Source organism: Elephantulus edwardii, unplaced genomic scaffold (assembly GCF_000299155.1).
Source record: "Elephantulus edwardii isolate Elephantulus edwardi_28Jun2011 unplaced genomic scaffold, EleEdw1.0 scaffold00138, whole genome shotgun sequence".
In the NCBI taxonomy this organism is placed as follows: Eukaryota; Metazoa; Chordata; class Mammalia; order Macroscelidea; family Macroscelididae; genus Elephantulus; species Elephantulus edwardii.
The window spans coordinates 2,552,132-2,575,836 of NW_006399888.1; positions in this window are offsets into that span (position 1 = coordinate 2,552,132).

Sequence of the window (23,705 nt, forward strand, 5' to 3'; positions counted from 1 at the left end):
TGTCAACTTCATGTTATTACTTGGATTCCCAATTAATTAATACCCTTGGTGCCAACAGTCAGGAAATAAGGAGACGCAATAATTTCATACTACTGAAGAGTAACAATGTCAGTTTGAGGACTAAAGTGCATCTGATCAGGCCACGATCTTTCTGATCACTTGCTATGCATCTGAGAGCTGGACAATGGAGAGGGATGCTCTGAGCTGTGGTGTTGGAGAAGAGCACTGAACATCCCATGGTAGGCCAACAGAACAACAAGTATGTCTTGGAGAGGGTGTAGCTGGAGTGCCCTTTGGAGGCAAAGATACTTTGTATACTTCAGGCATGTTTCTAGGAGGGGCTATTCCTTGAAGAGCAACAGGATGCTTGGAAGGGTGGAGGGTCAGCGAAGGAGAGGAGAGATGGACTGACCCAGTCACCGCCACAATCGGCTCTAGTGTGTCAGGAAGTGTGAGGATGGTACAGGATACAACAGGGCTCAGATCCACTGTTCATAGGGTCGCTATGAGCCATACTCTACTTGATGGCACCTAACAGCAGCAGCATACCTTTTATTTAAAATTGGTTGCTGTTTTTATTAGATGCCATTCCGTCAGCTCCACTCAAAGCCACCCTATGAACAACAGATGACAATCTTGCCCTGTTCTGAACCATCCTCCCAATCACACGGAACCAGTGCGCAATGCTCACGTCCACTCTAGCCCTCACTGTGTCAGTCTATCCTCATGAGGATCTTTCTTTCAGTGACAGTCTACTTTGCCCAGCAGGATGCCTTTTTCAAGGACTGTTCTTCTTGCTGTGTACCAGAGAGTCAGTACTGACCCACAGTCGACCCTCCAGCAGGTTTTCAGAGGTAGTTAATCACATGGGAGGAGACTGCCCACCCTTCTCCCATGGGGCAGCTGGTGGCCTCGAACCACGTGCCTTCAGGATTGCAGCTCAGTTTCTTGCCACTAGGCCATCAGAGTTTAAAGGACTGGTGCCTATGAAAACATGCCCAAAGTTTATGAGAAGAGCTTTCACCATCCTTGCCTCCTCGGAGCACCTTAGTTGTATTTCCTCCAAGCCAGATTTGTTTGTTCTTTTGGCAGTCCACGGGATATTCAATACTCTGTCAATGGGCCTGGTTTGCTGTCTTCAAAGTTCTTGGCATAAGCTATTATGCGTGTACACAATTGCAACTGTTAGCTAAAACATTCCAATTGATGGTCCCCATCAATTCCTAGAGCCTTATTTTTTTTGCCAATGACCTCAGTGCAGCTTGCGCTTCTTCCTTCAGTACCAGCATTTACTGAAAAAAGATATCTGGATAGTATGATACAATGTTCTGATTATGAATTAAAGAAAAATCATGCAAGACATAGAATACTGCAATCATGTAAGACATAAAAAGCTGGTGGTTTCTGGATGTCTGAATTACTATTGCTGTATTACTAGTATTATTTCTACTGTATTATCTTTAACATGTTCTTATGTACATGGAAACATTTTTTTAATGTGTGTGTGTGTGTGTGTGTGTGCGCGCGCGCGTGCGCGCGTGTACTGTCAAATCAGATCTGACTGGTACAGGAGGAGACTGTCCCTTCTTTTCCAACAGAACATCTGGTGGATTCGAACCACGAACTTCTGGGATTGCACTGCAGCTTCTAGCCATCAGGCCACCAGAGCTCCCCATATGAAAACATTTTCTAAGTGTTTTGTATGCATCACTCACTCATTCATTGTCACTTAGGCTATAAATCTTAAAAGGATAAAACTCTCTCTCTCCTCCCAACCACCCCACCCCTCAGCAGGGAGTGGATTCAAACTGCAGCACATGCTCCTTAATATGCACACACAAATATATATTATATCATCGTAAACATTTGACAACTGGTATGTACCCTTTTGACTCCCCTGCAAATCCAACTTTTAGTACAAAGACAGGCTTAAGAATGGATCTCATTTTGTAACTTGGGGTCAGTATGTACAACTCTAGTCACTATTTTTCCAGAACAAAAGAAAGGAAATCAAAATACTCAAAAGCAAAAAATCTACATAACCAATGACGGCTAACACTGAGGAGAATGGGAATCCCAGAATAATTAATTGTGCTCATATGGAACCTATACACAGACCAAAAAGCAGCTGTTTGAACAGAACAATGGAATGAACACTGCATGGTTTAAAAAATCAGGAAAGGTGGGTGTCAGAGCTGTATCCTTTCTCCACATTCATTCAGTCTGTATACCGAATAAATCTATGCTGGACAAATCTATAACATATGCATTAGAAAGCTCAACAGTGGAGAAGGAAGAGCAAAGAACTGATGCCTCTGAATTATGATTTGGCAAAGAATACAGAATATTCCATGTATTTCCAGAAGAACATAAAAATGTGTCTTAGAAGAACAACAGCCAAAATGCTCCTTAGAAATAAGGATGGTGACACTTCCTCTCCCTTTGGACGTGTTATTAGAAAGGGCCAGCTCCTGGCTAAAGACATCACACTTGCTGAAGTCTCTGGATAAAGGCAGCAGTCGACAGGTCAGAGAGAAAAAGGGAGATTTCTCAAGGGGAGAGGCTAACACATGGTGGCAATAAGACTCACAAAGGGTCAAACACAACAACGATTGTGAGGCTGGCACAGACGAGGCAGTGTTTAAATCTGTATACAAAGGGTTGCTATGAGTCAGGATCAGCCCAAACGCACTTCACAACATGTTCAAACAGTAAGATGAAAAACAAAATGAATCAACTCTACACATGATTCAACAGAGCTAAAATTTTTAAATACCTTATGCACTTACCAACGCAAAAAGTACGTGGTTCAAGTCCACCAGCTGCTCTGTGGAGAAAGATGGGCAATCTGAAGAGTCAGCTACAGGTCAGTTCTGACTTGATGGTTAAAATAGGTTACTAAACACAAACTCTACGCTCTTTCATATACAGTTTTAAATCATATAATTAATGTTGTATATATTCACTTATAAACATATATCTTCCAGTAACACAAAGAGGTCTAGATTAGAAGATTATCTCTGAGAAAGCAAGGAGATTCATAAAATACAAAGAAGGTATTGGAAATATTTTGTACTTTTTAAAAGTTTTTAAAAATCTGAAGCAGATGTATACATTAGCTCTAGACATGGTACTCCTTCTTTTATCATTGAAACTTCCCAGTTGAAAACAAACTTTCAATCAAAGATTAGCTGTGGACAGATATCCAAAACAGATACTAGTAAAAAGAAAATGTTGCTTCAAGGAACTAGGTTCACAGAGGGGAGACTGTTCCTGAGCTTCCCCTTGTACCTTTCAGCTGCTGCATCATGTGTCTGTATGCTTAGTCATTTTGCATACTGCAAATAAATTGATGCTCTCTTTACCTGCAATCCTACCACTCCCTGGGAAGGAGGCTGCTGTTGTCATGTACCATCAAGTCTGAACCGCCTCGTAGCTGACCCTCCAGGGGATTTTCAGAGGCAATGAAGCACACGGGAGAGACTGTCCATCTTTCTCGTGAGGGGCAGCTGGTGAAGTCAAGCCACGCGCCTTTGGGTTAGCAGCCCAGCTCCTTATCACTAAGTCACCAGAGCTCCTTATATGTAATTAGATATAGATACAAATATTTCCATCCCTTTGATTTTTGTCATTTGTCCTAGATTTGAATGTCAGAGGTCAAAGCAGCCCTCTTCAGCAGGAAAACAAAAAGTTTGTCAAGTACTCTTCTCTATCATAATCAGAGCAGATTTGAAAACAGGCATCAAGCTTAAGCCCATGAATCCTGTTACACATCTGTGGATCTGTTACACATCCCCACCTCCGCTGTTTCCTTTGGCTTGTAGGCCAGCCCAAGTCTGGTCATACCATAGGGAAGGGAAAGGCCTTCTTAAGCAAAGAATATGTTGTTGTTTTATGCTGTCGAGTCACTTGCGACTCATAGCGACCCTATGTACAACAGCCCTAAACTCTGTTCTATCCTGTGCCAATCGCACTGCCTCTGACACTCCCATCCCGATTATCCCAGTCACTGAATCAATCCACCTCATAGAGGGCCTTCCGCTCCTGCGCTGTCCCTCCACCCTACCAAGCATGATGTCCTTCTCCAAGGACCAGTCCCTTCTTACAACATGTGCAAAGTATGTCAGACGGAGCCTCAGAATCCTTGCCTCCAAGGAGCTGCCCCAGTTTAACCCTAGAGATCCAAGCTTGACAGTGTCTTAACTGAGTTCTACCATCTCTCTCACCCACTGCCATGTCACTTCCAAGATCCTATCCAAAATAAAAAACTTGTATGAAAACACACACATGCCTTAAACCAGAGATCAGGAGTTCAAGCTATGCTATACAGAGCAGTCACCAATTTTGGTGTAACTTTGTGAGAAGGGAACACTTAGAATTTCTTACAACAGGTTCACTAAGATCATGTCTAGTGACTGGTCTCACATCTTCTGTGCAATAAGGTGGGAATAAAGTATGTATGGACAGAGTTACCGTTACTCAAGGCACCCTGAGGGGGGAGGGCAGGAAGCTGAGGGAGGAGGACTGAATTTGATGACTCATATTTTCTTGAGTCAATGAATTTCCACCTCAGTGAACAAAAAGGTGGACGTGAAGGTTGAGAGGACAGCAGTCAAGGACAAGACTGGACTAAAGCTGCAATGGAAGGAAGAGGATGAGTAAACAGACTAGCATTTTAAAAAATAAATCAAGGGTCCAGCTGAGCCCACAGGCAGTGGAAACTCACTTTGCTATCTGACTGAAAGCCATCAAAGAACAAATACAAAAAAAAAGAATGAAATAATGGGACTGAGGTGATGAGGGAGAAATCACCAGGGCAGGTCGAAGAGTCAAACAATGAAAGAATTTTTCTTTTACTTCTCAAAGAGAAGAACAAACTGGAGGATAGGGGTAGAGAGGGAGAAAAGTGCAACAATGAATGAATGGAAACCCAAAATCTCTGTAAATTTTCTTTTCTTTTTTTAAAAATGTGTGTGTGTGTGTGTGTACTGTCAAATCAGATCTGACTGGTATAGGAGGAGATTGTCCCTCCTTCTCCAGCAGAGCATCTGGTGGATTTGAACCGTGCACCTCTGGGATTGCAGTACACCTTCTTGCCACTAGGCCACCAGAGCTCACCTGTAAATTTTTATTAAAATTAATAGTAAGTTTTTAAAAAAGAATTGAGGGCTGGGTAAGATGGCAGTTATACAAGTGGCCGCTGGAGCCCTCAGCAGGATAAAATGGCCAGAAGAGAATCTAACGGTGAGGAATAAGTTGCAGTGCAAGAGAAGGACTAAGACCAACGACAGATGGGATGGGTGCAGAGAGAGGACCCTCTAACCTTAAAGTCCCAAAGCATTCTGGGAAATGACCAGGCTCAGGAGAACTGGAAAGAACTGGAAGCAAATGTCCTGGAATCAATAAGGTGAAGGGGTTAGTGAGGTCTGAGGCCACATGAGCTGACAAAGAGGCCACCAAGATGATGTTAAAGACAGCAGAAAGAAAAATAGCAAGTCTAGAGGTGGCCTTCTAAAAGAACATGAAAAATTATAACAGAGGTAGGTTCTTGGGCAGATCGAACAACTGAGCCATCCTTAACACGGTTGACTTGCCTACAGTGACTTGTTCTAACGTCACCATCCCCCCTCCCTTTTTTTTTATTTTGTGTATCAAAATAAAATCAAATCGGATCTGACTGGTACAGGAGGAGACTGACCCATTTGAACCGCATACCTCTGGGACTGCAGTGCAGCTTCTTGCCACTAGGGCACCAGAGCTCCCTACCATCCCTTTTTTAAATGTGATTCTACGATGCTGATAATCATGCGTACCCTTTACTGTAAAAGATGTCCGAAATCCCAAAGGACTCAAGTATCAGGAAAAGGTATCACTGGTAGTTCACCCATCAAATCATAAAATTACTAAACTGTGTTGCTGTTCTTTTTGTTGACTGCCATTGAGTCGAGCGACTCATAGCGACCCTATGAACAAAAGACCTGAAGCAACTATTATCATTTCTCAAAGTTCATCAAGTTTCCAGAGGCATGTGGTTTAGGAAGTGGATGTCACTCCTCCTTCCAAATAATAGTTCTAATTACCTGTTAGCAGGCAGACACTCGATTATCCTGCCAGTGGGAATAATAAATCAGAGTAACATTTCTACATTTGGCAATTAAATATTCTAAAAATACACAAATCCTTTGACTCAGCAATTCTACTCTTCTGGAAAATTATCCAAACACAATAATTAAAACAGGCTCTAGGTTGTATTCAATAAAAGAGCGCTTAAAATAAATCCAAAACTGGGGAGAAAAGCCTTACTGTCTAGGGGATTAAAACATGATGAGTACATTCTTTTACTAGAATCTTATGGAGATTAAAAAAAAAATCAATAATTATAGCGCAGATAGTTTCTGACTTATGATGAAATTACATTTTATTATTCCATGGTTCTAACTTAAATACTTCTTTAAGTTGTTGTTGTTGTTTTCAATACTATTGCTTTTTATAAGAAACATGAAAGTTGTATGCCAGGGTTAATGCCTTTCACCATACCTATTATATTTGTATGATGAGCAAATAATACAAGAAGCTGGTCTTTAAGAAGAATATGGTAGTGGTTTAGAGGAGCACTCATTAAAAATTGCGATCAGCTGATGAGAAAATCTTGCATGCTGAAAGTGAAGAGGATCTGAAGCACTTTATTGATGAAACTTAAAGACTACATGCATCAGTACAGATTCAAGTTCACCATTAAAAAAACAACAGAACCCAAAAGTGCTCTCATAACTGAACCAAAACACAAAATTATGACAAGAAGTTGTCAAGGACCCATAATTGACACCCAAGAAACCAAATAAGATACTCTGTTGGGGAAATCAAATGCAAAAGGGGTGGCCAGAGTCATCGTACAGCATTTTCAATCATCCCATCGATAGGTATGTGAGAAAGTTGGACAAGACATAAGGAAACCTGAAGAAGTGATAGCTTTGAATTATGGTGGCCAAGAACAGGAAGAACAGGAAGCATGGACTTCCAGAGAACAGACATCAGTACAGGTACATGCAGGAAACTCCTTGGAAGCTAGGCTGGCAAGACTCTCATAAATTTGCGCTATGTTATCCAGAGGGTATGAATTTTGCAAAAAGGACATTGCGCTCATCATGTTCAATAAAGTAGAGTCAGGGGGGAAAAAAAGGAAGACCCTCAACAAAAAAGACTGATACAGCAGCTATAACAATGGGCTCAAACACAGCAATGACTGTGAAGATAATATATGAGTCAAGACCAACTGGGCAGCATCTAACAAGCCTGCTCACACATGGACAGAGAGAAACAGGATGACAGGCACCAAAACACTAAGTGGTTACCAGAAAAAGAAACTCAAGTTCAAGTCTACTGAGGCAATACTTAACTCCATTCTCGGCACAGTCAATGTGCTCCCAAAACAGCAGCAGAACGAGTCGCTTCTCCTGTAAGTAGATCCATAATCCTTTCTGTTCACAGGACAACAGACACTGCGTGAAGGTCCAAGAAAGCCAAAGGGGAGCAAGCAGCTTGGCCCACAAAAGCTCTGCAAGTCTCACTGTGTTGGGCAATTCCTGACTTTTCTCTAGTTCCTCAAGCCCTTTATACTCTGATGCCAGCTCTACCAAAGGTGGATTTTACCAGTTCATATTCTCCATGGTCTTTAACTCTTCAAAAGAAACTAAAAAACAAACAAAAAAACCCCTTCATCCGACCCTAAACTTTAACTTACATAAAAGTTTAAGGTATTGAGTATTTGTGGCCCTATAATAAAAGAGAAAATGTATACGCATCTTTTTTTAAAAATATGTTGTTGTTGTTGTTGTTGCTAGGTGCCATCAAATTGACTTCTGACTCACAGAGACCCAATGAACAGGTCAGAACCTGCCTTCTCCTGCACCGTCCTTGAAAATATCTGTCATGGCCAAGCCCATCCTTGCAGGAACTGGGTCAATTCCACCTCCATGAAGGTCTTCCTCTCCTTCACAATCCTTTACGTTTCTCAGCACGACACCACCTGACAACATGCCCAAAGTACATGAGACGAAGTAAGATGAAGTACGTGGGCTGAAGCAACATCTTTAATCTTTTGGCAGCTCATAGTCTGTTCCATAATGTTCATTCACTACAACAATTCGCAGGTATTGACTTTTCTTTAGTCTTTATTCCTTGTCCAGCTGTCCAAAGCATAGGAAGCAACTCAAAGCACTAAAGGCTCAGATCAGATACAACTTAGTCTTTAAACTGACGAGTGACACACCTGCTCTTTAGCACTCTGCCGAGGTTCCACACATCAGAATTTCCTGGTGCAATACGCCTGATTTCTTTATGTCACACTCAATTCTTTCTCTAATGATTTTTAAAAACTGGTAAAATTTGGGGCTTTTTTAATTTTAGTGAGTTTTCATTCAAGACCAGGCTGTTCCATGGAGGCAAGGATTCCGAAGCTTCGTCTGACATACTTTGGACATATGTTGCAAGGAGGGACCCGTCCTTGGAGAGGGACGTCATGCTTGGGAAGGGGGAGGGACAGCACAGGAGAGGAAGACCCTCAATGAGATGAACTGATTCAGTAACTGGGGTAATGGGAGTAGCTGTCGGAGACAATAACATTAGCACAGGATAGAGCAGGGTTTACAGCTGTTGTACACATGATTGCCATGAGTTGTAGGCAACTAGATGGCACATAACAATAACATTTTGTTTTATAATGTTAATTGAAATTAATTAATTAAACTACTTAACCAAACCCTTCTATGCATCTGAGAGCTGCACAATAAATAAGGATAACAGAAGAAGAACTGATGCCTTTAAACTATTGTATTGGAAAAGAATGCTGATATCTATCCCAGAGACCCCTTCTAAAACCAGCCTGGACTTCTGGCAGTTTGCTGATGTGTTGGTCCAGTTGTTTTTGGATAATCTTCAGTCGAATCTCGCTTGCATGTGAAATTAACGATATTGTTCTATAGTTTCCACACTCTGTTGGGTCACCCTTCTTTGGGATGGAAACAAATATAGATCTCTTATAGTCAGTTGGCCAAGTGGTTGTTCTCCAGATTTCTTGGCACAACTTGGTGAGCACATCCAGCGCAGCATCTGTTAGCTGAAATATATCTATTGGTATACCATCTATTACTGGGGACTTATTTTTTGCTATTTCCTTCAAAGCAGTTTGAACTTCTCACCACTGGGCCAACTGGCAGCATCAGGATGGATGGTGAAGAGATTGAGATTGTTCACAGCTTTAGTTTGCTTGGCTCCATAGTCAACACTCTCAGCACCAGCAGCCAGGAAATTAAAAGACGTATTGCGATGGGAAAGTCTGCTGTTAGGGACCTCTCCAAAGTACTGAAGAGCAATGGTGTCTCTCTGGAGACTAAGGTGCATCTGATACATGCCATGGTCTTTGCTATCACTTGTTATACATCAGAGAGCTGGACAATGACTAAGGAGGATTGATGCCTTTGAGCTGTGGTGCTGGAGAAGAGTATTGAGGGTACCATGGACTGCTAGGAAAACAAACAGGGTCAAACCGGGTGGCTTCTTGGAGGCAAGGATTCTGAGGCTCTGTCTAACATACTTTGGACATGCTATAAGGAGGGAGAGGTCCTTAGAGAGGGACATCATGCTTGGGAGGGTGGAGGGACAGCGCAGGAGGGGAAGGTCCTCTATGAGGTGGATTGATTCAGAGACTGGGGTAATCGGGATGGGTGTATTGTAGACAGTGCGACTGGCACAGGACAGAGCAGAGTTTAGGGCTGTTGTACATAGGGTCGCTATGAGTCGCAAGCGACTCGACGGCACATAACAACAACAACATCCCACAGACTGCTACAGGTATGTCTTGGAAAAGGTGCAGCCAGAGTGGTCCTTGAAGACAAGGATGGCAATGCTTTGTCTTTCATATTTTGGGCATGCTGCTAGGAGAGGCTAGTCTCTGGAAAGGGCTATCATGCTTGGAAAAGTGGAGGGTCAGTGAAAGAGAGGAAGACTCCTAAAGATGGATTGACACAGTAACTGCAGCAAGTGGGTGAGAGATGGTGAGGACAGCACCGGACAGAACAGGATTCAAGTCTGTTGTTCTTATGGCCACTAGGAGTCATATTTGATGGCACCTAACAATAACAACCACCATCATAACTGTCCTCTTGTGACTGACTTACATCATTCAGTATAACTTGTACTATATGTATCTTTGCTGTGCAGTTCACAAATTCCTGATAATTTTTTTGCAAATGCATTATATTCCACTGTGTAAATATGCCAGAGTTTAACTTCTCATTCATTGACCAGCACTTGGTCCAGTTGTGAGGATGTTTGTTTTCATAGTGTTTTAGTATAATCTGTTCTCAAGGTTGTAATCTTTACTCTTCAGTAAGCACTTCAAGTCTTCACTTTCAGCAAGCACTTTCAGAAACATGTAAGTCACCACAGTACGCAGAATGACAGATGAGTGGTGAAATTTACATATATTTAAATTCCTCTCCCCCCTCCTTTTTCTCAAAGTAAAAGTAGGAGACCTGACACTTTCTGATCTTAAAACTTACTACACAGCCACAGTAATCAAAACAGCTTGGAACTGGTACAGTGACAGATGCAGAGATCAGCGGAGTGGAACTGAGAACTCGGAAATAAAGTCATCCACCTACAGGCAGTTCATCTTTGACAAAGAGAAGAAATACAATAAGGGGAACAAAGACAAGCCTCTTGTACAAGTTGGACTGGCAAAACGTAATACATCTATTTACAGAAAACTGAAGACCCATCCCTCAAACCATATGCAAAAACTAACTCAAGATGGTTCAAGGATCTCAGAGAAAAGCTAAACTACAAAGTTCACCAAAGATAAAACTGGGCAAGGCTAGAAGCCATTATCAATGGCATAAATAGACTGCCAAGTATAACTAAAAATGCACCGTCAACAGAGGATAAACTAGATGACTTGGCCCTCCTAAAAAGTGTATGTTTATGTGTATCAAAAGATTTTTCCAGAGTAAAAAAAGAGTAAAAAGAGAATTTACAGATCGGGGGGAAATATTTGAAAAGGACATATCTGGTAAGTGACTACAGTTTGTTGTGTACCATCACGTCAGATCTGACTGGTACAGATTGCCCCTCCTGCACGCCTTTGGGACTACAGCACAACTTGTTGCCACTAGGCCACCAGAGGAAAATGTAATACTTCATTAAGGGAGGTGGGGAAATAACTCAATTACAAAATGGGCAGAGGATGTGAAAAGACACTTTACCAAAGATGACATTCAGATGACCAGCAAGCACATAAAGAAAATATCTAAAAGGAGTTAATAAGACATGGTGTTTCGTTAATTTCATGAGGCAATTGCAACTAATGGTTTTTAAAATTGCAATTAATGATATAAAACAAAATGTGTATGAATGAGTAAATTAAAAAGCCACATAATTTTTAGATTTTTTTTCTCAAATGAAAAAAAAAGTTGAAGAGCTCAAGAAATGATATGGAAAATTTTTTAAAGAAAATTTTTCTCCTAGGGAGCTCTGGTGGCCTAGTGGCAAGAAGCTGCACTGCAATCCCAGAGGTGCATGGTTCAAATCCACCAGATGCTCTGCTGGAGAAGGAGGGACAATCTCCTCCTGTACCAGTCAGATCTGATTTGATGGTATATGCACAGAAAAAAAATCCCCTATCTTGTTGAGTGAGTATAAATTATTTAGCATCTAGAAAAACCACCTATCGATGTAATGCATTGATTGAGCTAATCCAGAAACATTTTTCCAGGAAACCTCTCTTAAACTCAAGAAAAATTAGAAAGCGGAAATTGCTAGAAGCTTCATTCATCTATGAAGTATGCATTATCCCATAGTCCCTGAGATGAAAGTGGCTTCATTGTGAAAGTTTTTTAAGAAAACAATAAAATTCCAAGATCTAAAGCAATGCTAACTGCTCCTGCAATGCTAACTGCCCCTGCAATGTTATCTAACGCTAAAGCGATGTGATGTTTACACTTGCACAGTTTAATGCAGGTGCCACAAGCCCCACGTGCCGACTGAGTCCTGGCAATGTGGCAAATCCAGTGAGAAGTGGGACAGATGCCAAGTACACAGCACATCTGCAAGAGTTACTACGCATCTTGGGTTGCGTTCTCTAAAGCAGTAAAATGAGTCACAGAAAGAAAAAGAAGACAGATTGACTTGAAGGTCGTAGTTCAGAGAATGAGGAAAGCTGGCAAATCCCAAAGCCATGGGTCAGCCATCCGTGTGGAGGATCTCCAGACTCTCACGGCTCCTTGATGATGGGTTGGGAGACTCCAAACCTGCAACTGAGGCGGCAGGCTGCTTTATCCTGGCCCAGGAACTGGAAGCAGGAAGAGGATTAGTCAAAGGAAGATGATGAGTTAAATGCAGGACTGAGAAAGATAACTGCCCTCTGCGTAGACGGGGTGCAGGACCATGTCCCCAAACAAAGACCTCAGACATTGGATGACAAAATAATAATAATAATACTTAGAGGACCCGTGGTTTAGCCAAGGTAATACATGTTAACCATCACCAATCATCAAAATGTCCAGATAAACTAAATTAGGGCAACAGTCGTAAACACATAGGTGAAGTTTCTCTTAAGTACAAAGAATTTATGTACGTGATATTGGTATATAAGAAAAATTGTACTGTTTCACATGAAAAATGAGATTTAACATAATTGTTAATCCAGAAATAGGTATCTTAATTTAACAGTTGTTAGAATAGCCAGTCAATCTCTAATGTTTTCAGGGATTGAAGCAAAAGTTTAAATGGAGATTATAAAACTATTAAATATTTAAACTGCACAACTAACAAAACTAACAGATTAAAAAAAAAACAACAGGGAGGGCGTAGGAAGGAAAATGTGCAACAATGAATAATGGAAATTCAAATTTTCTGGAAACTTTCATTAAAATCAATTTAAAAAACCAACAATTAAACTAGCATATTCCACATAGAAAAATCTAGCTCCAAGCCCCATTACCTTTTCTTTTTCCCCACCAGCAGTTCTATTGGAAGCTATGATGCCTTGAGTGTATGTTAAACAAATGTCAAGCTTTAGCATAAATTTCCCCCAAATTGTCTTATCAGCTGTCTCCTTTATAAATAAGTCCCAGGGGACAGGTCTACTGCTACAAATTAGAGATCTTGGAGCTGCTGGCCTGGTGGATACAAGAGTTCCACATGCCCAGAGAAGTACCAGGTACCCTCAGAGGCACCAAGTACAGAAGATAGGCTGAGGCTGGAGAAGGGACAGAATTATCACCAAAACAGGACACTTACAGACAGTATTCAGTCGCATGCCATATGATGGGATATCAAGGTTTCTAAGCTGTCACAAGCAGAACCTTGACATATTCTACCTGCATAAAATACATTTCACGTGGACGATGTAGACTAATTTCTGAATGTTTCAAGTCCACATTTCTTTTTCTTCAGTCCTTCTATTCTGTGGCATTTGTAAATGTCTAGGACAATCGCTACTGAATTTGGCTTCAGTGAAAAAGTGAAACAAACAAAAATAAAGCAAGTCGGCCTCTCTCCTTCATATTGCCTTTCAAGGAGGGAGGTCTGTCCCTTTGGGGATGTAACTTTCTAAATCTATCTTTACTATTTTACCCTCAAAAAGTAAGTAAAGCAAGTCATCAGTAATTTTTATATTGACTACACTTTGAAATATTTTATGTTAGGTTATAAAATGCATTGCTAAAATGATTTTTCATCTAAAAGAAATAATATTGACAGAGAAAAAAAGATATTACTAAAATGAATGCCACCTCTCTTATTTTACACCTTTTTTTTTTGAAGTGGTAACTGGAAAGGTACATAAAGTCATCATAATTCTATGCGGTAGCACTGACCTTAAGAAAATGGCTACCAGAGAGAAACATAAATGCTGTGACAGGGCCTGGCCACGGTGGTCAGGCAAGACTCCAACCTGAGAGCGTATGAACATCTCTGCTCTCATTTTACAGCCTTGCGTGCGTACACACACACACACACACACACACACACACACACAGCAGGCACCTTACCACTCAGCCCAAACATCAAGGCAAACCCTATACTGACACCCACCCAATCCACTGTCCGGCCTGCCCTGGGGTGAGGGGTGCGGGGCAGGGGCAGGTGCCTCATCCTAAGGCCTCAAACTCAATGAACAAGAAGGGCGGGCAGGAGCCAGAACCATGTGAATAGAGATTCACATGCTCACAACAAACATGGGCTGAAAGGTCACAAGAGGTGACAAGGTCACTGGAGTCCAGGTCAATAAATCTAATAGCTGATGCCAAATGAGCCTCATTCTGATTTCACTAAAGTGTGCTTTTTAAATCAAGCATATTTGCTATACACTCAGCTAGTGCTACTTCTGGACTTTTGGACTTCGTAGTGAATCTGGACTTTTCATCTGGTGGCCTGTCCCGGGAAGAGGTCAATAGACCTCATTGCAGTTCAAAAGCAATCGAACTCCAGGCCTCAAAGCTGTGAGCACCGCCACCTGACTCATCAAACTGAAGCCTTAACAAACAGCACCAGGGGGACAGTTCCCCTTAACCGGCTTTCAGTATGAACCAATTCCACCCGAGCTCCCTTCGACAGAAGACCCTTCCCTCGGCTGTGCCCCATTTCAGCAGGAAGTAGGTTAAGCTGGGAATGTTGCTGTTGTATACGGTAGAGTTGGAACCAACTCATAGCTGACCCTCTGGCGGCTTTTTAGACGCAGTTCACTGCAAAGGAGCAGCTGGTGAGGCCTTGAAACTCGTACCTTCGGGATTGCAGCACAACTTCTTGCCACTAGCCCATAAGCGCCTGTGACTATAATGCTGCAAGCAAAGGGATTCTATTTGGCTGATTTTCTAACCCTACCCAAAAATGTCCATGTGTTCCAGGAAATTGTAAATAATCTGATTAATGTTTACCCTTACATAGGGGTTTAGGACCCACACCGGAAGATAAAATAAGGAGTGCTGAAATAATGGATAATGGCCCCAGGTCCTTAAAACTGCTGTGACTCCCCTCAATTGGCCAACATAGAATGGATAAAAACCCTACTCTTGCCTTTGTTCTGTGCTGACGCCCAGTAAGTTTCAGTCTGCTTTCACCAAAGTGTGCATTTTAAATAAAGCATATTTGCTATAAAAAATGTTTTTTTAAAAAAATCAAACATAAGGCCCATCCAAGGAGAAACAGTCTTCAAATCCAGAATGCTTTCGTAACTTCCCAGTTCAAAGTGTTGGCTTCATATGCCAAACCTAAATCTAAGACACATCTGTATTTCTCAAAAACATCATTAAACAGTGGACAAATTTGTTGAGATTTCTTCCCACCCCATGCCAAACAGAAAGTCTGAAAACAACTCCGATGGCTCACAAACAGCTGGTCTGGAGCCCACACTAACATGCTGGGGTTTTTTTAAATATCCAACAGAAAAGGCTGGAGCTGTAATCTGCTGAGGGATCTTTCTTCGTAACCGTTACACAACCAGCCCCTCAACCTTCCTCAGCTTGTTATATAAGTGCGGAAATAATCACCATTAGTGTTTACATTGGTTTTTTAAAGTATTCAATTTCCCCTGTAAATATTTAATTCTCTCGTTTCTACTGACCCAACTATAAACAATTCACATTTTTATATAACATGTTTGGTAATGAGAAAAGTGAGACGCTGACGTCAATAGCACACAGTCTGTAAACGAAAAACATCAGAATCACCAGGCCTCTCGGGTGTCAATTACCAATAAAACAGAAATTTCTCCTCTCTGCTCAATGCTTGTAGTCCAAGACCCTCAATGTTTGTAGGAGTTCTTACCTCTAAAGTACATCTGAACTGGAACTCTCTGAATCAGTCCCTCAGTTTATATCCAAGCTCCTCACTTTGTATCTGAGACTCTCAATGTCTGGGGGGGTTTCTAACATCTTCTAAGGCTCATCTGAGCAGAACCCAGGCTTCAGGCAACAAGGGAAGCTGGTCCTCTCAGCTAAAAAGGCCCAGGCAGTAAACTATCGCCTACATTCTCCTGATAACAAAGGTAAAGCCACTAAACCACCTTCCACTACTCTCAGATTAAAGACTAAAGGTTTTTTTCTGATAGTTTCAAAGAAAAGAACACAAACCAACATCCAACGAATCTCCTGAACAAGGATCTGAGTCATCCAAAATCAAAAGCCCCTTTAGCTGCCGTCAATCCAGCTCTGCCTTGCATGGGAGGGAGCAGGGCTGTGCTGCAATGTTTTCATGGGCTGGTCATCTGGAGATAGATCATCAAGGACTTATTTTAAGGTGTCACTAGGTAGACATAAAACCTCACCCTTTCAGACACCAGCGAAGTGTGTTAGCCTTTTGCACCACCCAAGGGCTTTATGAGCACTGAGATGGAAATGGGACAGGAGTCGGTGGAATAACTGGTGAATAAGAGGAGAAACACACAAGCAGGAAATTACAGCACCGCTCATAAAGGTCCCGAGAGCCCCGAGGAAAGGAACTTAAAGCAGTGGAAATGGTCAGAAGTGGTGTTTGGAGAATGGGGTGCTGAAAGATGGAGGGGATACGGACAGGCTGCCATGGGGGCAGAGGCAGGCAGGAGCTTGACTCTGTAGGTTACAGGATCACACAGCCTAACCAACCACAAAGTCACAGTGTGACCCAGAGGAAAGAAACAGCTCCTGGGGTCAGGAAAGTCGCAGAAACCAAGAGTTCAGTACTTTCTGAAACATGTGTTTCTGATCAGGTAACACACACAGAGATCGTCTACCCCAGGATGAATCTCCAGGTGGAAGATCAGAAGTTCCCGCATTAATAATCTGAGTATACGGGTCTTAGCAACAAGGACGATGAAAGTGACAATGACAGCAAGTGAGTAAAGAAGAGGAAGCGATGTCCAAGGAGAAATCCGAAGGATGACTTGCAGGAGAACAAGAGCATCACTTTTAAGGAAACAGGCTTCGTGAATTAAATAATTGGCAAATAATTAGAGGCTCCCTCCCACATGTGGGATTGGGATTGATTCACTGGTGGCACAGACCTCTGACAAGTGTCCTAACAGCCCTCCTCCCTATCTCCACCAGCAACTCTGCAGAGAAGCTGCGAATGAGCAGCATAAAGATTTGTGAACTGGCGAGCTCTGGTGGCCTAGTGGCAAGAAGCTGCAACTGCAATCTCAGAGATACACGGTTCGAATCCACCAGACCCTCTGCTGGAGGAGGAACAATCTCCTCCTGTACCAGTCAGATCTGACTTGACGGTACACACAAAAAATAATGAAATAAAATAAGTTAAAAAAAATATATTTGTGAACAGCAACAGGAGGGGGAAGAGAGTGCTGGTAGACAAAAGCCCCTTCCGCTCCCGTGTCCACCATCAAACATGAACGTGACTGCTATGAATTAGGACCTGCGGAGGGAGGACAGGACTTTAAGAAAAACTACACACAGAAAACAAAGAATGGAAAGAAATACGCACTATGTTTACAGCTGTATCATTAGGTGACAGGCCCAAGAACAGTATTTTCTTGATTTTTGGAATTGTTTTAGTTGTAGTAAGAGTGAACTATTTGTATTAGATTACCGTTGTTGTATATTATTGAGTCAGAACTGACCCATAGCTGACCCTCCAGCAGGCCTTCAGAGACAGTTAATGACCAGGGAAGAGACTGCCCATCCTCCTCACATGGAGCAGCTGGTGGACTCGAACTACGTGCCATAAGAGGTCGTAGCACAGCGTCTTGCCACAAGGCCAACAGAAATCACTAAAATACTTTTCAGGGAGGAATGGTTCTCCTCTATGCAGGTGTGAAAACTCTTAGGACTGCATATTTAATAAATAAATTTCACCCTATGTAAATTTAAAATAAGTAAAAAAAAATCACTGAATCAACCTTTTATACCCATGATACACGAAGTTTTAACAACGATTGAAGGAATCTGTCAACAGGAGTATAAATCTTTCCAGGCTCTACGTGACAATTTGTAGTATCTATGAGATTGCTTGAGTCAGTGACTGGAGTAATGGGGTTAGGTGTGTCAGAGATAACAAGATTGGTACAGAATAGAGCAGGGTTTAGGGCTGTTGTACACAGGGTCACTATGAGTCACAGGAAACTTGACAGCACATAAGAACAACAACATTAACATTTTAAAATATTGTAAGCACTTTGCCCAAAAATTTACCTCTAGTAATTTTCCCATGACTAGGTAATCTCCCCAAAATATGCCCCCAAAATTCTACTGTGATATTGTTTATAACAGAAAAAAGGTGAAAAAATAAAAATGCCTATCAAGAGATGAAAAAGAAAAAAAGAGAGGGGGAGAGAGAGAGAAGAAAGAAAGGGGAGGTGGGGAGAAAATATTTAACAACTTTTTTTTTGTCTTATAATTTAGTTATAAGAGGCTTTGGTAAAAGAGCAGGTTTGAAATCTCTTTACCCTCAGGCAGGGTCCATGACCCAGACCAAGGGCCCCAACAGCAGTATGCAGTGTTTGCTGATTATGGGGAAAAAATGCATGGTGAGAAAAATGAGAATATTTACCTCCTACCTTGTAATTATAAATGACAAGACTGTGCCTGTTTATTTTTTAATCTACCTTAAATAGATCCGGCCTAAACAGCCCAGTATTAACCTTATCATTAGCATCGAGGGAACAATTCCTTATTCCTGGGATTGTGCATGGGGACCGTTCCAGACATGTGGGAAGGGCGAGGTCAAGAATGAAACACGGGACTGCAGAGTCGGTGAGGACACCTCTCAGCGGAGCGGCCGTGGCGCAGGCCTGTCCCGACCCTTCCCATCACAAGCCACTGAACTACATTTCCTTGTGTTGCTCAAGGCCATAAGGAGAGTCTCATACAGAGGAGTCAAGACCTAGCTAGAGAAAAACAAATTATAAGTCAAAATAAAGAGTAGGGATAAATTGAAGCGCAGTCAGCTCACCTGAATGGAGCCTTTTTCTCACTCAGTTGGGCCCAATCCTACAATGTGCCGTGTGACGTCTTAAGGGACCTGCGGAGGCCCAACCCAGACCTCAACAGGGTCACAAGTGACACTCTCAGGCTCTTGGAAATCCACTCTCTACCTGCACAAAATATTTTGGGAGAAAACTTAGAAGTGTTATGGAAAGGTCTAGTAGTCAAGGTTACAATTTAACAGAGATGCTGAGAGGCAGGCGCTGGAAGCAGGGCACTTATTTAATTACTCCTGCTGCGGTGTTGTTAAAAGGGTGCCGGTGGTAAGGAACGGTGCTTGCCGATTCAAAGAAACACAGTTCAAATCCACCAGCTGCTCTGCAGGAGAAAAGATGGGCAATCTCCTCTTGCGTGATTTAAACCCGCTGAGGGTCAGCTGCCTCTGAAAACCCGCTAGAGGGCCAGCTATGTATGAGCCAGTTCTGACTTGATGATGGTACACCACAACCCGTTGTTGTTAAGGAGCTCGGGTGACCTGGTGCATTGTGAACCCAAAGGCTTGTGGTTCGAACCCACTGGTGATGCTGAGGGGAAAAGATGACCAGTCTCCTCTTAAGCAATTTAATGCCTCTGAAAACCTGCTGGAGAGTCAGCTATAGGTCGGCTTCCACAAGATGGCAGTGAGTTTGAGCTTGATGTGTTGTTAGCTGCCTTTGAGTGGGCCCAACTGATGACGACTCCATGCACAGTGGAACAATGCGCTCCTGTCCTCGGCCAGCCCGGTGATCTGCTGGGGACTGGACCACCGGGAGTCAAGGAACTCGCACTGGCTGAAAATCCCTGGCCTTTCTTCCCAGTCCAGCTTAGCTCAGAAACCCCACTGAAAGACTGCAACGTGAGGGGTCACTTCTGTATAGGCTCTAGTCAAGGCCTTGAGACACCCCCAAATGCCTAGGTAGAACCAAGCAAACTGGATGTCTGTGCCCCAAGAAGAGTGGATGGTTTACTGATGATTCAAGTAATATGCATGGAGAGAGAGGCGAGGACCTTTTAAACTGAGCATGTTGTTGTTGTCATGTGCATCGAGTAGACTCATCACCCCCGACTCATCACGACCCTGTGTACAACAGCTCTGAACCCTGCCCTACCTTTAGCTGGTCTCACTGTCTCCGACACACCTACCCCTCCACTATCTCCAGTTCTACATTCCTGTTTCTCACATTCCAATCACTAGTCTATGTTTGCAAATGTCGCTCCTCCTTGTGTCTCCCAGCAGGAGCGCACAGCTTCTGGTGTCAAATTTGTTAGGCGACTCTAGAGTATGTTTTCAAAGGCCTGTTATTTCAGAAGTCATGGCTAATCCTTCTTCCTAGTCTGTCTTTGTGTGTGTGTGTGTGATCTGACTGGTACAGGAGGAGACTGTCCCTCCTTCTCCAGGAGAGTATCGGGTGGATTCAAACTGCGCACCTCTGGGACTGCAGTGCAGTTTCTTGCCACTAAGCCACCAGAGCTCCCTTTTCCTCGTCTGTCTTAATTTGGGTGTTCAGCTTTAGAACAATATCTGACAGGAGTACTTTACCCAAAATAGCCTATTAAAGATTGTTCCAAATAAAGCATACAGAATCAAAGGAAGAGTGGTTAGGATTTTTAAAAAATTTTTGTTTGTTTAAAACTCTTCTCTTCCCCCCTCCCCCCTTTTCTGGCTATGTACTTTTGAGTCGGATCCAACTGGCTAAGGAGGAGGAGACTGCCCCTCCTTCTCCAGCAGAACATCTGGTGGATTCAAACTGCAAGCCTTCGGGATCACAGCACAGCTTCTTGCCACTAGGCCATCAGAGCTCCTTCAGGAGTGGTCAGTTTTGCCAAAAGTCATTGCAAAGCTGGAGAGGATGGGAACTGACTACCACTGAGAAGAGGAGATAGCAATAAATTATATAATAGAATGCTGATGAATGATTGTATAAAGCACAAAGTACACGAACAAATTACGAAGTACATGAATTATTATTATATGCAAACCAATTAAAAAGTTTTAAAAAGAGTAGACACTTTTTCACACTGGATCTTTCCCATTTTCTTTATCCATCCCTCCTGCCACCCATCAAATTGTGTGATGTTATGATTAACCACGCCCCCACCTTTCCCCACCCCACCCCTTCCGATGCTCCCCCTCTCCCCATGCATCCTCATATACGTTCTACAACGTTGGTCTTATAACATATTTGTCCTTAGGAACTGAGTTAGTTCACTTAGCATAATGCTCTCCAGTCCCTCCCAAGTTAGGGGCTATGTGTGTGAGTGTGTGGCTCTACGTGAAAAACAAAGTATATGAACTTAGTAAGTAAAACAAGTGTAAAATTAAAAAATTTAAAAAAAAAAATAGGAGGAGAAGGAAGCATTCTTTGCATCAGCGTTCCTTTGACAGAACTCTCCTGGACACCAGAGAATGAGACTTGTGACAGGCGAAATGGGGCGAAGACAGTGAGAACAAGCAGAGAAATGGCAGTGGCAGAACCAGGAGACAGGCACAAGAAGGTGCAGTGGGTTTCCCAGACCCTGGGGCTGGAATCTTCTCAAAGGAGGCTTGCTCAAAGAGTGGGGTGTCTCTGGACACTGACTGGTAGAGTTAAAGGAGCTTTGTAACCCTTGTCTAGGCAAGGCAGAGGCTGGGGGCCAGGGAGAAGCCTACCCGTAGGCAGGACAGAGAGAAGGGTATCCTGACTGATGAATTGTACCGTCTTTCCTGATCCAGAAGCGTAACTTGTTGCCGCCCTAATAAACCCCATCCTGGCTGAGCATCATGAGCTCTATGTGGTCATCGGAAAAAATTATCAAACCCAACAGACTAGGAGGGACAGCTGGTGTCAGAATTGATAAAACCGTAGAAGAGAGGAGGCATGTCTGACCTCTGTCTCTCAGGAATTTGCCTCTGACTGCTGATGTTTGCTGATTATGATACAGATTCGCCTTCTCCTGATTAGACCAAGAGGTCTCATGCCTCTGAGCCACAAACATCACAGAAAGACACATGCTGCTGACAGATAGTGGAGGCTACTCGGAAAATGCAGTGGTCAGGACAACCCTGATCTCTCCCACGGAGGAAGAATAATACCACTGGACCAGTATCAGCCTCAAGTACCCACAGCCATCGGGTTGGAACTGGCTCGGAGCTGACCTTCCAGTTGGTTTCCACTGGAGGAGACTGTCCATCTGCTGCTGAACTGCCGGCAGATGTGGACAACGACTCCCTCTGGATTACGCCACCGGAACCCCCCTCAACTACGACACTCCACTGCCTTAAACGTGGCCCCTAAGATCAACCAAAAGCACCACGGTCAAACTTGCAGCAGATGGACCTAAGATAAGATGGAAACCTGCCACAGAAGGAAAATACAAGTACTTTCCACTAAAAAAAAAATCATAACTGCAACCCTGCCCAAAGCCAATCTCTGAAGCCTAGGAAAATAAGGTGGTCCCGACTCTTGAATCAAGTCTCAGCTCTCACAAGTTTCACAGCATATTTGTGAAAGGGGAGGAAGATTAATTTCTCAAAAATTCACCCTTGTGTAATACCTCTGAAATATGTGTTAATGCCCTGATCTGTGCATCTAAAGAACTGAGAGACACTCTCTGTTTAAGTTAGGTTTACTGAGGTGTGCACCGATAGTTGCTTTAAGATTTTCTTAATTTTTTTTAAATGTGTGTGTGCGCGTGTGTGTACCATCAAATTGGATCTGACTGGTACAGGAGATTGCCCCTTTTCTAGCATCTGGTGGATTCAAACCGTTTGCCTCTGGGATTGCAGTGCAGCTTCTTGCCACTAGGCCATCAGACCTCCCCTTTGCTTTATTATTTAATGAAGGAACATGTTTTATACACCTGTACCTTGTAGCCTGAAGCTCACCATAAAGAAAACAAAGATTCTCACCACTGAGCCGATCGGCAGCATTATGATAGATGGCAAAGAAACTGAGTCTGTTAACAGCTTTACTTTGCTTGGCTCCACAATCAACACTGTTGGTACCAGAAGCCAGGAAATCAAAAGACAAATTGCACTGGGAAAGTTGGCTGTCAGGGACCTCTCCAGAGTATTGAAGAGCAACGATGTCAGTCTGGAGACTAAGGTGCGCCTGATCCAGGCAATAGTCTTCACAATTGCTTGTTATGTGTCAGAAACTACAATTACTAGGGATGATAGAAGGGAAATTGATGCCTTTGAGCTGTTGTGCTGGAGAAGAATGTTGAATAAGACATGGACTGCTAGGAGAACAAACAGGTTCGTCCTAGAGAAGGTGAGACCACGCTGCACCTTGGGGGCAGGGATACTCAGACTTCTGAAATACTTTGGACATGTTCCAAGGAGAGACTAGTCACTGGAGAGGGATGTCATGCTTGGGAGGGTGGAGAGACAATGCAGGAGAACAAGCCCCTCAGTGAGATGGATTGACTCAGTGACTGGGGTAATGAGGGTAAGGTTGTCAGAGACAGTAATGATGGCACAGCTCTCCAGTGAGAAACATGGTATCTCAGGAGACAAGCAATTGAGGCAGATGAATGTCCAAATTCTTGTCTCTGGAGCAGAACCACCAGATGCTCCTGGATCTTTAGACACCAACTTCAGAACTTCCATTTAAGAGCTGAGAAGACAGAAGGAGGAGGGACAGCACTGGTCTGAAGGGGCAGGCAGGCCTTCAGCAGAGACTCTGGCACCCACCTCACCCCACCCCCACTTGGATCCTCACACACACTCTACAATAATGGTCTTATAAAGTAATTGTCCTTGTGAGAATGAGT